This window comes from Panulirus ornatus, chromosome 41, assembly GCF_036320965.1.
Source record: "Panulirus ornatus isolate Po-2019 chromosome 41, ASM3632096v1, whole genome shotgun sequence".
NCBI lineage: Eukaryota > Metazoa > Arthropoda > Malacostraca > Decapoda > Palinuridae > Panulirus > Panulirus ornatus.
In genome coordinates, this window is record NC_092264.1 from 10,028,936 (window position 1) to 10,040,877 (window position 11,942).

The window sequence follows — 11,942 nt, forward strand, 5'->3', positions numbered from 1 at the left end:
CGCAAAAAGCCTTGTCCACTGCCCCCACATATTTTTCAAAGGCGATATCACACTTACATTTTAGTACTTTTTATCTCTCTGTTGACTTTGATTACCATTTGCAGATGCCTGGGCATGGAATTAGCAAGGTTCCTGAAGTACTATAGGTCCAAGTATATATGGGTCCATATCTACTTGAGCTCCTGAATGACAAAAGGCACTGATAAGGTGTTGCAGGAAGCAGCCACTTGAATGTGCATTCTGAGCACCCACTGCACTAAGAAATCTCATGTGTACCCACATTTTCTTGCTTTGATCATCATGAAGTACAGGTGAAGGAAATACAGTGCCCCTAAAGATAAATTCCCAACATAAAGTGATAGCCAGGAAGAGTAAAGAAAGAACATCCTTCCCTAGAGATAGCCTGGAGCACTCTAAGGCAGGTTGCAGGTGCTCTGACAATTAGAAACCTTAGCTTTGTATCACCTTTGAAAATATGTGGGGGTCAGAGATATGTTGGAAATGAAATGCCCAAGGACAACATTCATGTGGTGAGCCAGATTGATTGTGTAATGAAAGTCTGTAAAAGAGGCATAGTAGTAAGCACAGCCTCATAAGGAGAGTTAACCAGGATGTGCTGAAATGGCTCAGATATATGGAGAGGATGAGTGAAGAAAGATGGTGTAAGAGGATTTATATATCAGATGTGAGGCAAAGTACCCACCTACAAGTACCTACAGATTTTGCCAATGGACAGGGGCTAGTATGTAGCACTAATTGCAGGGAAAATTAGAATTAAAGAATAGTCTTGTGAGTTACACATTGTCAAGTATTATGTGCAAGGAGGAGGGACAGTGCATGTTGTCAAGTATGTGCGAGGAGGAGGGACTGTCAGGAGTGATTGTGAGCAACCCATGAATATGCGAGACAAAAGAAAAGACAGCAACTTGGGCAACTTAAGTGCTAGCTGACTGAGCTGCTGTTACTGATCTTTCCAACAAAAGGGACCAAGAAAGAGATGGAACAATGAGGTAAAAGAAGCTTTGACGTACAAGGGTCTGAACGTTCAAGTGGATGAGGCAAGCATGGGAAAAAATAAATTTGATCAGTGCAATATAATAGAGCCAAAATGCTTTCAACCTTTTTTTTTTGCTGCAATCCTCATATTCACCTTACACTGTATGTGCAGAAGATTCTAAAATATTCTTAAAATCATATCTCCAAAAGTTTATTGTGATAAACTAGATTATAATTTTCTGCAAATTTTGACATACAACTAAAGTTGAGAAATTTTTTGCTTTTACCACATGCCCTTTAATTCTTTCACTTCTATACATATGCTTCATACACTTGGGAACTGTCATCCACCCTATTTTAAATCTTAAGCAGCCACTAGTCATATAAAGATACCATGTCACCATCAGTAATAATTCAACTTCGAGAATTATAGCTGTTGATTACTCTTATTTATATTTATCATACTTAATTGCTGTTTCCCGTGTCAGTGACATAGCGCAAGGAAACAGACGAAGAATGGCCCAACCACTCATATTCACATGCATATACATAAATGCCCATACACACACATATACATACATATACATTTCAATGTATACATACATATACATACACAGACGTACACATATATATAAACATGTACATATTCATACTTGCTGCCTTCATCCATTCCCTTCGCTACTCCGCCATGGTTATAAAAACATGCAACTGGTGGCTGCAAGAGTAATACCCATGTGTCTGGCAGCCACAGCCATAAGATATGCAGTGCTAAGGGAAGAAATACAATGAAATTTTGATGGAAAGTAGAGTTTTAGGGGAATATGATGATAATGATTACTATATCTTATTTGGGCCCAATGATGACAATTAAGTGGAAGAAACATGCCTACAACACAACCAGACTTTATACTGTAAAGGATTACAGCAGTTAACATAGTTTTTTCTTTTTTGATATTTTCTCTCATCTTTTAGCATTAAGCTGAATTAAATTATAAGTATTTTATTTTTCAATCTTTGGTTTGAGGAAGTGCAAAAGTGCACCAAGCTTAGGAGTGAAAAAGTGAAGTTGTAATGTTCCACTGCCAAGCATATGAGGTAAGCTAAGAGTACTGTTGAGAATGCATAATGAGATGAGTTGTATTTCTGAAGTGTTTTTGTCAGATATGACGTGGTTTTCATCAGTAATGTAAATCACTCTGTATGATCCTCATGAATTATTACAAAACAAGAGGGCACAAACTTGATATAGGGCTCCCTGACATCTTTGCATAAACTGACCAGTGTATGGTATATATGCAAGTTGTTGCATCTTGTAGCAATGTGTAGGAAGCTACCACAAGAATTTATGGTTATAGCTTTAGCTCAAGGGAAAAGTAGGCTATTCAAAACTTCCATTCATATATGCACAAACTGCAGTAAACATGAACATAAAATACTATGAGCCTCAAGAAATGGGCTAATGCACCAAACTAGGGCAATTGAAATAAATGTAAACTATGGAATAATCTGAAGAGTTTTACAAAAGCTATATCATTTTGAGGCAAATGGAGACAGATGCCTTGAAGCCCTTACACTTTGAAGCCCCTGCAAATTATTTCTGTTGTCAAATAATGTTTTTTTTTACTCAGTTAATACTCAAGCAAGCCTTTGAAGCCTTATACATAAGTTTGATATTGTCTTTACACTGTATCTTTGGTTTTCATGTGTCATTCACACAGTTGGTGGCTAGACATTCATCATACATGTGGCAAATCTATGCAGTTCTGTCAGCTGACCCAGATCACTGGCAGCTTGAGCATGTGGCCTTGCATGTATCTGGATATGTATAAATGTTTTGAGTTTTCAATGAGTTTTAGCATTGTTATCTCAGTAGTACGTTGTAAAATCTGTTTATATACTACTAAACATTAAAACAATGGCTGATAACCCTTAAGCTTTTTCATCAGGTTTACAGACATCCAGAAACTGTAAACATTCAGCTAATGGTGCCTTTGAAGGCAACAAGTGTTCCAGACAACAGGCAGCAAATAGACCAAAAATCATAGCCTTATCTATTATATATATATATTATATTTATATCTATTATACTTTGTTGCCGTCTCCCGCATTACTGAGGTAGCGCAAGGAAACAGAAAAAAGAAATGGCCCAACCCACCCACATGCACATATACATCATTTATTATATTTTGCTTTGTCGCTGTCCCCCGCGTTAGCAAGGCAGCACAAGGAAACAGACGAAAGAATGGCCCAACCCACCCACATACACATGTATATACATACACGTCCACACACGCAAATATACATACCTATACATCTCAACGTATACATATATATATACACACACAGACATATACATATATACACATGTACATAATTCATACTGTCTGCCTTTATTCATTCCCATCACCACCTTGCCACACATGAAATAACAACCCCCTCCCCCCCTCATGTGTGCAAGGTAGTGCTAGGAAAAGACAATAAAGGCCCCATTCGTTCACACTCAGTCTCTAGCTGTCATGTAATAATGCACCGAAACCACAGCTCCCTTTCCACAACCAGGCCCCACAGAACTTTCCATGGTTTACCCCAGATGCTTCACATGCCCTGGTTCAATCCATTGACAGCATGTCCATCCCAGTTGTACCACATCGTTCCAATTCACTCTATTCCTTGCACGCCTTTCACCCTCCTGCATGTTCAGGCCCCGATCACTCAAAATCTTTTTCACTCCATCTTTCCACCTCCAATTTGGTCTCCCACTTCTCCTCATTCCCTTCACCTCTGACACATATATCCTCTTGGTCAATCTTTCCTCACTCATTCTCTCCATGTGACCAAACCATTTCAAAACACAATCTTCTGCTCTCTCAACCACACTCTTTCTATTACCACACATCTCTCTTACCCTGTTATTACTTACTCAATCAAACCACCTCACACCACATATTGTCCTCAAACATCTCATTTCCAGCACATCCACCCTCCTGCGCACAACTCTATCCATAGCCCACGTCTCGCAACCATACAACATTGTTGGAACCACTATTCCTTCAAACAAACCCATTTTTGCTTTCCGAGATAATGTTCTCGACTTCCACCCATTCTTCAAGGCTCCCACAATTTTCGCCCCCTCCCCCACCCTATGATTCACTTCCACTTCCATGGTTCCATCTGCTGCCAAATCCACTCCCAAATATTTAAAACACTTCACTTCCTCCAGTTTTTCTCTATTCAAACTTACCTCCCAATTGACTTGACCCTCAACCATATTGTACCTAATAACCTTGCTCTTATTCACATTTACTCTCAACTTTCCTCTTTCACACACTTTACCAATCTCAGTCACCAACTTCTGCAGTTTCTCACATGAATCAGCCACCAGTGCTGTATCATCAGTGAACAACAACTGACTCACTTCCCAAGCTCTCTCATCCCCAACAGACTGCATACTCGCCCCTCTTTCCAAAACTCTTGCATTCACCTCCCAAACAACCCCATCCATAAACAAATTAAACAACCATGGAGATATCACACACCCCTGCCGTAAACCTACATTCACTGAGAACCAATCACTTTCCTCTCTTCCTACACGTACACTTGCCTTACATCCTCGATAAAAACTTTTCACTGCTTCTAACACCTTGCCTCCCACACCATATATTCTTAATACCTTCCACAGAGCATCTCTATCAACTCTATCATATGCCTTCTCCAGATCCATAAATGCTACATACAAATCCATTTGCTTTTCTAAGTATTTCTCACAAACATTCTTCAAAGCAAACACCTGATCCACACATCCTCTACCACTTCTGAAACCACACTGCTCTTCCCCAATCTGATGTTCTATACATGCCTTCACCCTCTCAATCAATACCCTCCCATATAATTTCCCAGGAATACTCAACAAACTTACACCTCTGTAATTTGAGCACTCACCTTTGTCCCCTTTGCCTTTGTACAATGGCACTATGCAAGCATTCTGCCAATCCTCAGGCACCTCACCATGAATCATACATACATTAAATAACCTTACCAACCAGTCAACAATACAGTCACCCCCTTTTTTAATAAATTCCACTGCAATACCATCATTTTGATTTGTCGCTGTCTCCCATGTTAGCGAGGTAGCGAATGGAAACAGACGAAAGAATGGCCCAACCCACCCACATGTATACATATATACATACACAACCGCACACACAAATATACATACCTCTACATCTCAATGTATGCATATATATATACACACAGACATATACATATATACACATGTACATAATTCATACTGTCTGCCTTTATTCATTCCCATCGCCACCCCGCCACACAAGAAATAACAACCCCCTCCCCCTACATGTGCGCGAGGTAGCGCTAGGAAAAGACAACAAAGGCTACATTCGTTCACACTCAGTCTCTAGCTGTCATGTACAATGCACTGAAACCACAGCTTCCTTTCCACATCCAGGCCCCACAGAACCTTCCATGGACCACCCCAGATGCTTCACATGCCCTGGTTCAATCCACTGACAGCACGTCGACCCCGGTATACCACATCGCTCCAACTCACTCCATTCCCCGAACGCCCCTCACCCTCCTGCATGTTCAGGCCCCGACCACTCAAAATCTCTTTCACCCCATCCTTCCACCTCCAATTTGGTCTCCCACTTCTCCTCATTCCCTCCACCTCCGACACATACATCTTCTTGGTCAATCTTTCCTCACTCATTCTCTCCATGTGACCAAACCACTTCAAAACACCCTCCTCTGCTCTATCAACCACACTCTTTTTACCTCTACACATCTCCCTCACCCCGCCACCACTCGATCAAACCACCTCACACCACATACAGTTTCTCGATATCTGTAAACCTGACGAAAAAGCTTAAGGGTTATCAGCCATTGTTTTAATGTTCTAGTTATGCTGAGGGTGTTGAATGACCCTGATTTGGCAAGCATTCTCAATACACTTATGAACATGCTTGGTGCTAGCAGTGAGTAGCTAAACAAGGCTTGAGACCCAGGAAGCAGTAGGTGTTGTTTTTGCATTCATTATCCTTACATCTTTGTCTATGTTTTAATTCTAGTCAAATTTATACACCACATTGCTGAATATTTGAATAATGTGGATATTATTAATTTTTACACAGGAACATTTAAAAAATATGATCAATTTTTCACATGATTTCATACAAAATTAATATTTATTTATATTTATTTTGCTTTGTCGCTGTCTCCCGCGTTTGCGAGGTAGCGCAAGGAAACAGACGAAAGAAATGGCCCAACCCACCCCCATACACATGTATATACATACACGTCCACACACGCAAATATACATACCTATACATCTCAATGTACACATATATAAACACACACAGACACATACATATATACCCATGCACACAATTCACAAAATTAATCATTTTTCAAAATATTCATGTAAAAGAAAATCTATATACACTAAACTTATCAGGATCATTTTGGTAAAAAATATGGTGTTTCATCTCAATTAAAACAGATTTTATGGTAAACCTTGAAAACATGTTTGGCACTAGCATGAAGTACACTGAACCTGAGTGGGTGAGAAAGTCACCCAGCTGAAGACCTTAGAAGCAAATGTTCAAGCCTGAAAATTGAATTTTGGTTACAGTTTTTTTCACAGCCGTCTGATTTCAAAATATCACCTTGGTATTCTGGCTTGTAGTAGCTCTTTTCCACAAAAATTACAGCCCTACATATGCAGTGTTTAACGAGCAGTCTGACAGTCACTTTATCTTGGGAGAATCAAATATATGAATTGTGAAGACTGTAGTTCATAGAGGTACCTAGCACCTGGGCTGAATGCAGTCCCTAGAATTGCTTTGTGTAGTCCTTGACCCTCTCAGAAAAAAATAGGCATACTACAAAAAAGGCCCCCACAGCCTCTACAGGACTAAATTTGGCTGTGGATGGTAGGCTCTTGCTTTGGTGCATTTACAAAATTTTGGGAATGGATGTGTGCAAACGAGGCCATTGCTTATCTGTCTGTCTATCAAAAGAGGTGGCCACAACAAAAAGTCTCCATAAGTAGTGAACTGCAGTGCTGCTTCTTAGCCTTTATCATCTCACCCTTAACAGGTCACTAGCAGAGGGCTCCTACCTAATGTCCCTACTGACTACTACTACCTAATGCTCTTACCTAATGTTCATACCTACTGCTACTACCTAATGCTATGTTCCTGATACTACCACACTTAGTTATGTAAAGCAGTTATGTCTGAAAAAAATGACATGTATTTCAATACAACTAAAGTGCACTTAGCACTTACTCAAAATTTACTGTAAATCCACATGGATTAAAAAAATCATAAAAAGAAAACTGTTGTTACTGAAGTGTCAAATATCAGATTTCAAGTAATCTGCAGTTATCTACACAAATAACTTATCTATCCTTCAAAGTCAAAAGCAAACAAGTAGGTGTACTATCAAGATTTGAAATAGTGGTTATAACTCAAATGGAAATCCTAACATACAATTGTAGCACTAGGAAGAAACATTAGGTACAAGTAGTGAGAAGGAGCATTAGGCAGGCCTGCGGACTATTAAGAGTGAGGCACCAGAAGCTAAGAAGTGGCAACGAAGTTTACTAGTTATGAAGACTCTATTGCTGTGACCACTAGGAGGGAAGAAGCATCAGAGATACACAGAAATTAGGAAAACTCTTCTAAGACTCAAAAAGGTACTTTAGTTGAAATGTGGCTACTGTAAACGTAGCTGTAACACAAAAGTACCTAATGTTACATAATTTTACAAAATACTGTGCAAATATGAGCACCAATTTGATTCTTTGCATAATAATCAAACCTAGTGCACCTTGTAGTCCTCTCTGTTTGCAACAAGTGTTAACAATTCATAAGTTTTCTGCCTTTTCTGATTCTCTTCTACATGTTTATGAAGACTTTCTGACTCCAGTATTATTTCATCCAAACCAAAATAGATACAGTGGTTATTTATTGAATGTTGTCACACAACTTATCTGTTATATAGGTCATGCTCTATTTGATCAGTAGCCATCACTCCCTTTCTGAGAAAAATAGCAAGAAAACGTTCAATATATTGTTTGATTTGCAGAGTCAATATCAACTGCTACCATTCAAGAGAATTACTGCTGTCAATAACGCAAGGTCCTTCCCTCCAAACATTTATTTTATTCATTTATTTATTTATTTTGCTTTGTCACTGTCTCCCACGTTAGCAAGGTAGCGCAAGGAAACAGACGAAAGAATGGCCCAACCCACTCGCATACACATGTATATACATACACGTCCACACACGCAAATATACATACCTATACATCTCAACATATACATATATATCCACACACAGACATATACATATATACACATGTACATAATTCATACTGTCTGCCTTTATTCATTCCCATCACCACCCCGCCACACATGAAATAAAAAACCCCCTCCCCACTCATGTGTGCGAGGTAGTGCTAGGAAAAGACAACAAAGGCCCCATTCGTTCACACTCAGTCTCCAGCTGTCATGCAATAATGCACCGAAACCACAGATCCCCCTCCACATCCAGGCCCCACAGAACCCTCCACGGCCCACCCTAGATGCCTCACACGCCCCGGCTCAACCCACCGACAGCATGCTGACCCCGGCACACCACATCGTTCCAATTCACTCCACTCCCCGCACACCCCCACCCTCCTGCATGTTCAGGCCCCGATCACCCAAAATCCTCCCCACGCTCCATCCCTCCACCTCCAACTCGGCCCCCCACCCCTCCACCTCCAACACACACATCTTCCCTGTCAATCCCCCCCACTCACTCTCTCCACAAGACCAAACCACCTCAAAACACCCCCATTTGCTCTCTCAACCACACTCCTCCTACTAACATAGCATTACAAATAAATTTCACTAGTTTCTGGATCATCATTCAGATGAAACTATTGCCACTGTTCAACAGGTTTTCTAAATTGTCCTAAAAAGTTTGTTTCTCATGCCTCATTTGAATTTCATCTACTTCCTTCAACTACAAATAAAATCGTATAGAAAAGATTGCATGTACATTGAAGATAAATGATGGTGTCTGCAGTGTGACAAAGGATATGTTGCCCATTTAGAGTGGTGGCATACTGCTTGGTTGTGCTGTGTGCTACTAACAGTGCAATTGCAGAGGTGTACTGAAAACCATTTGAAACTGAGTTATGCAACATTAAAAAACACATCATTGTGCAGTATATTCATTGGCTTGGATCTATTAATACTGTATAATCAGAAAGATGTTTTATAAACATCCAATATTTCTAAATTTTCTGTGTACAAATTTGAATGTGGAAAAAAGATACTCAACTGAAGATGAGCTTGCATAAAAACACTTTTTTCCAATAAAGCACAAAAATTTGCAGTCACCCCATCCATTGACTAGGGATCTTGTTTTTCATAACTTTCCACCATTTCACAGTAACTGAAGACTTGTAATTTTGGATTAGCACTGATTTTCAAGGTCTAGGATATTTTGCAAAAATACCTGGGCTTTTTAAAATAAACTCTCTTTCTTCATTAAAATGTTACTGATTAAACCATTTCTTTTCAACAAGTTTTCCACAACCCTACACATGTTGACAGAATACTGCAGCAAGCTATCTGTCTATCTATATCTCTGATGCCCACTCCCACAGGGTACTCCCATCAAGGGAGTGGCCACGGTAAAAGTCTCCATTTATCCCTGTCCTTACATGTCTACCACACATACACCATTGCATGCATTCTTCCTCACTGCAATTAGATCCAAGGAAATTTGTTCTCCGCTATGGTCTTTGTTTTTGGCATGTAACTGTATGTTTCTTCTGTATGTTTGGAAAGTTGTTACTATTGTCTGTTCTACTTGAGGTTGAACGAGAGATGGACTCCTAAATAGCTGCGTTCCTGTCAAGTAAAGGAAGTAACGACAGGCAGATGAGACATGGCTTACTGGTTATGAAATCCCATGAAACTATTTTCCAAAGGCAAAAGCAATTAGGTATGGAAAAAAGTCCTGAAAAATCTTCATTCAGCCTCTCACTGTTGATAACTTACATGTGTTCCTAGTATTTTTCTTTTCATTGCAGATGACCTGTATAAGGTTACTCAGTTCAGGCAATCCATGCCCACAGCAGAGGCACTAAATGAGATATTACTAATTTGAATGTCACATGGCAAGTCTTTGTATTTGGTGTCTCTGGGGGTCAGTGTTTATCAAGATTTCAGAACACAGAGTATGATAACATCACTCTTATGTATCATTGAAATATACATCTGCTTATGTTGAATTATTGATGCACATTGATAGGGAGGGACAGAGTAAACTTTCAAATGATTGTGATGGGTCAGATCCGGATGGTTGGAAAGAGGTGACAATATTTGATAGTGTAACAAAGAATTGTGAATACCCTGACCAAAGAGCCACATTTAATGAATAGCCTAAGTTATGCACCACCCAACCTGCACTGGCTGACAAAAACATCTCCAACACCTTTCAACAGATGTAATTGATAAAATTAAGTATGACATTTTCTAGTTCTGGAATAATAGTTGATTCAATACATCACACTTTTTACACAGTTGTTTCCCATTTCCCGCATTAGGAAGGTAGCACCAGAGTAAAAAAAAAAAAAAAAAAGCCTATATTAACTTATTCCATTCTCTTACTGATGTGTAATGCATCAAAATCACAGACCTCTATTATCAACAATCAGGATCCAAAGATACTTCCATGGTTTCTCCCCACCATTTCATATGTTATGGTTCAGTCCAGTGACAGCAAGTTGCTTACTGTATACCACATTGCTCCAGTTCACTCTAACCCTTGCACACCTTACACCCTCCTACATTTTCAGACTCCAATCTCTCAAAACCTTATTCACTCTATTCTTCCACCTCCAATTCAGTGTCTACCTTATCCTTATCCTCTCGTTACATATATCCTCTTTGTCAACCTCTCCTTATTCATTTCAACACAGCATCTTCAGCTCTCTCAACCACCTGTCTTATTACCACATCTTTCTCTTATACTATCATTCCTTACTCAGTCAACTCTCCTTACACCACATATTGACCATAAACACTTATCTTTGGACATGCCTATTTTCACCCTACCAGACTGTGACCTCCCTTTCCACTCATTCTCTACTGCTCCCGGGACCTTTGCTCATTCCCAAACCCTGACTTAATCAAATTCTTACGGTTCCATTAACTGCCTTTTCCACCCCCAGGTATCTAAAACACTTCACTTTCTCCAAGTTTCTCTATTCAAACTTACACCCCCACTAACTTGTCTCTCTCCACTGGTAAACTTAATAACCCTCCTTTCATTCACATTTATTCTCAACTTTCTCCTTTCATACACAATCCCAAATTCAGGCACCAGCCTCTGTAGTTTCTCACTTGAATCTGCTGACAGCACCATGTCATCAGCAAAAAAAACAAATGACACTACCCAGGTCCTCCTACTCCCAATAGACTGCTTACCTAACCCTTTCTCCAAAACCCTTCAAAACCTTTACATTCACTTTACTCACTATTCCATCCATAAATAACTTAAATAGCTATAGGAATATCACCCACCCCTGTCAAATACCCACCATCATCTTGAACTGCTCATCCTTCTCTCTAAATACTCATACTCTTTTAATAAAAGTTCCTCTGCTTCTAATAACTTTATAATCATGACACCTTCACAAAGTATCCCTTATCAACCCAATTATATGCTTTCTCCAGATCTATTAGTGCCACATACAAACCCTTCTGTTTCTTTAAGTATTTCTCACATACCTTCTTTAACATAAACACCAGAACCACACAACCCTACCACTCCTGAAGCTACAGTGTTCCTCCCCAGTCTGATACTTTGTGTGTGCCACCACCCTTTCAATCACCAGTCTCCTACACAACTTACTAGATATATTC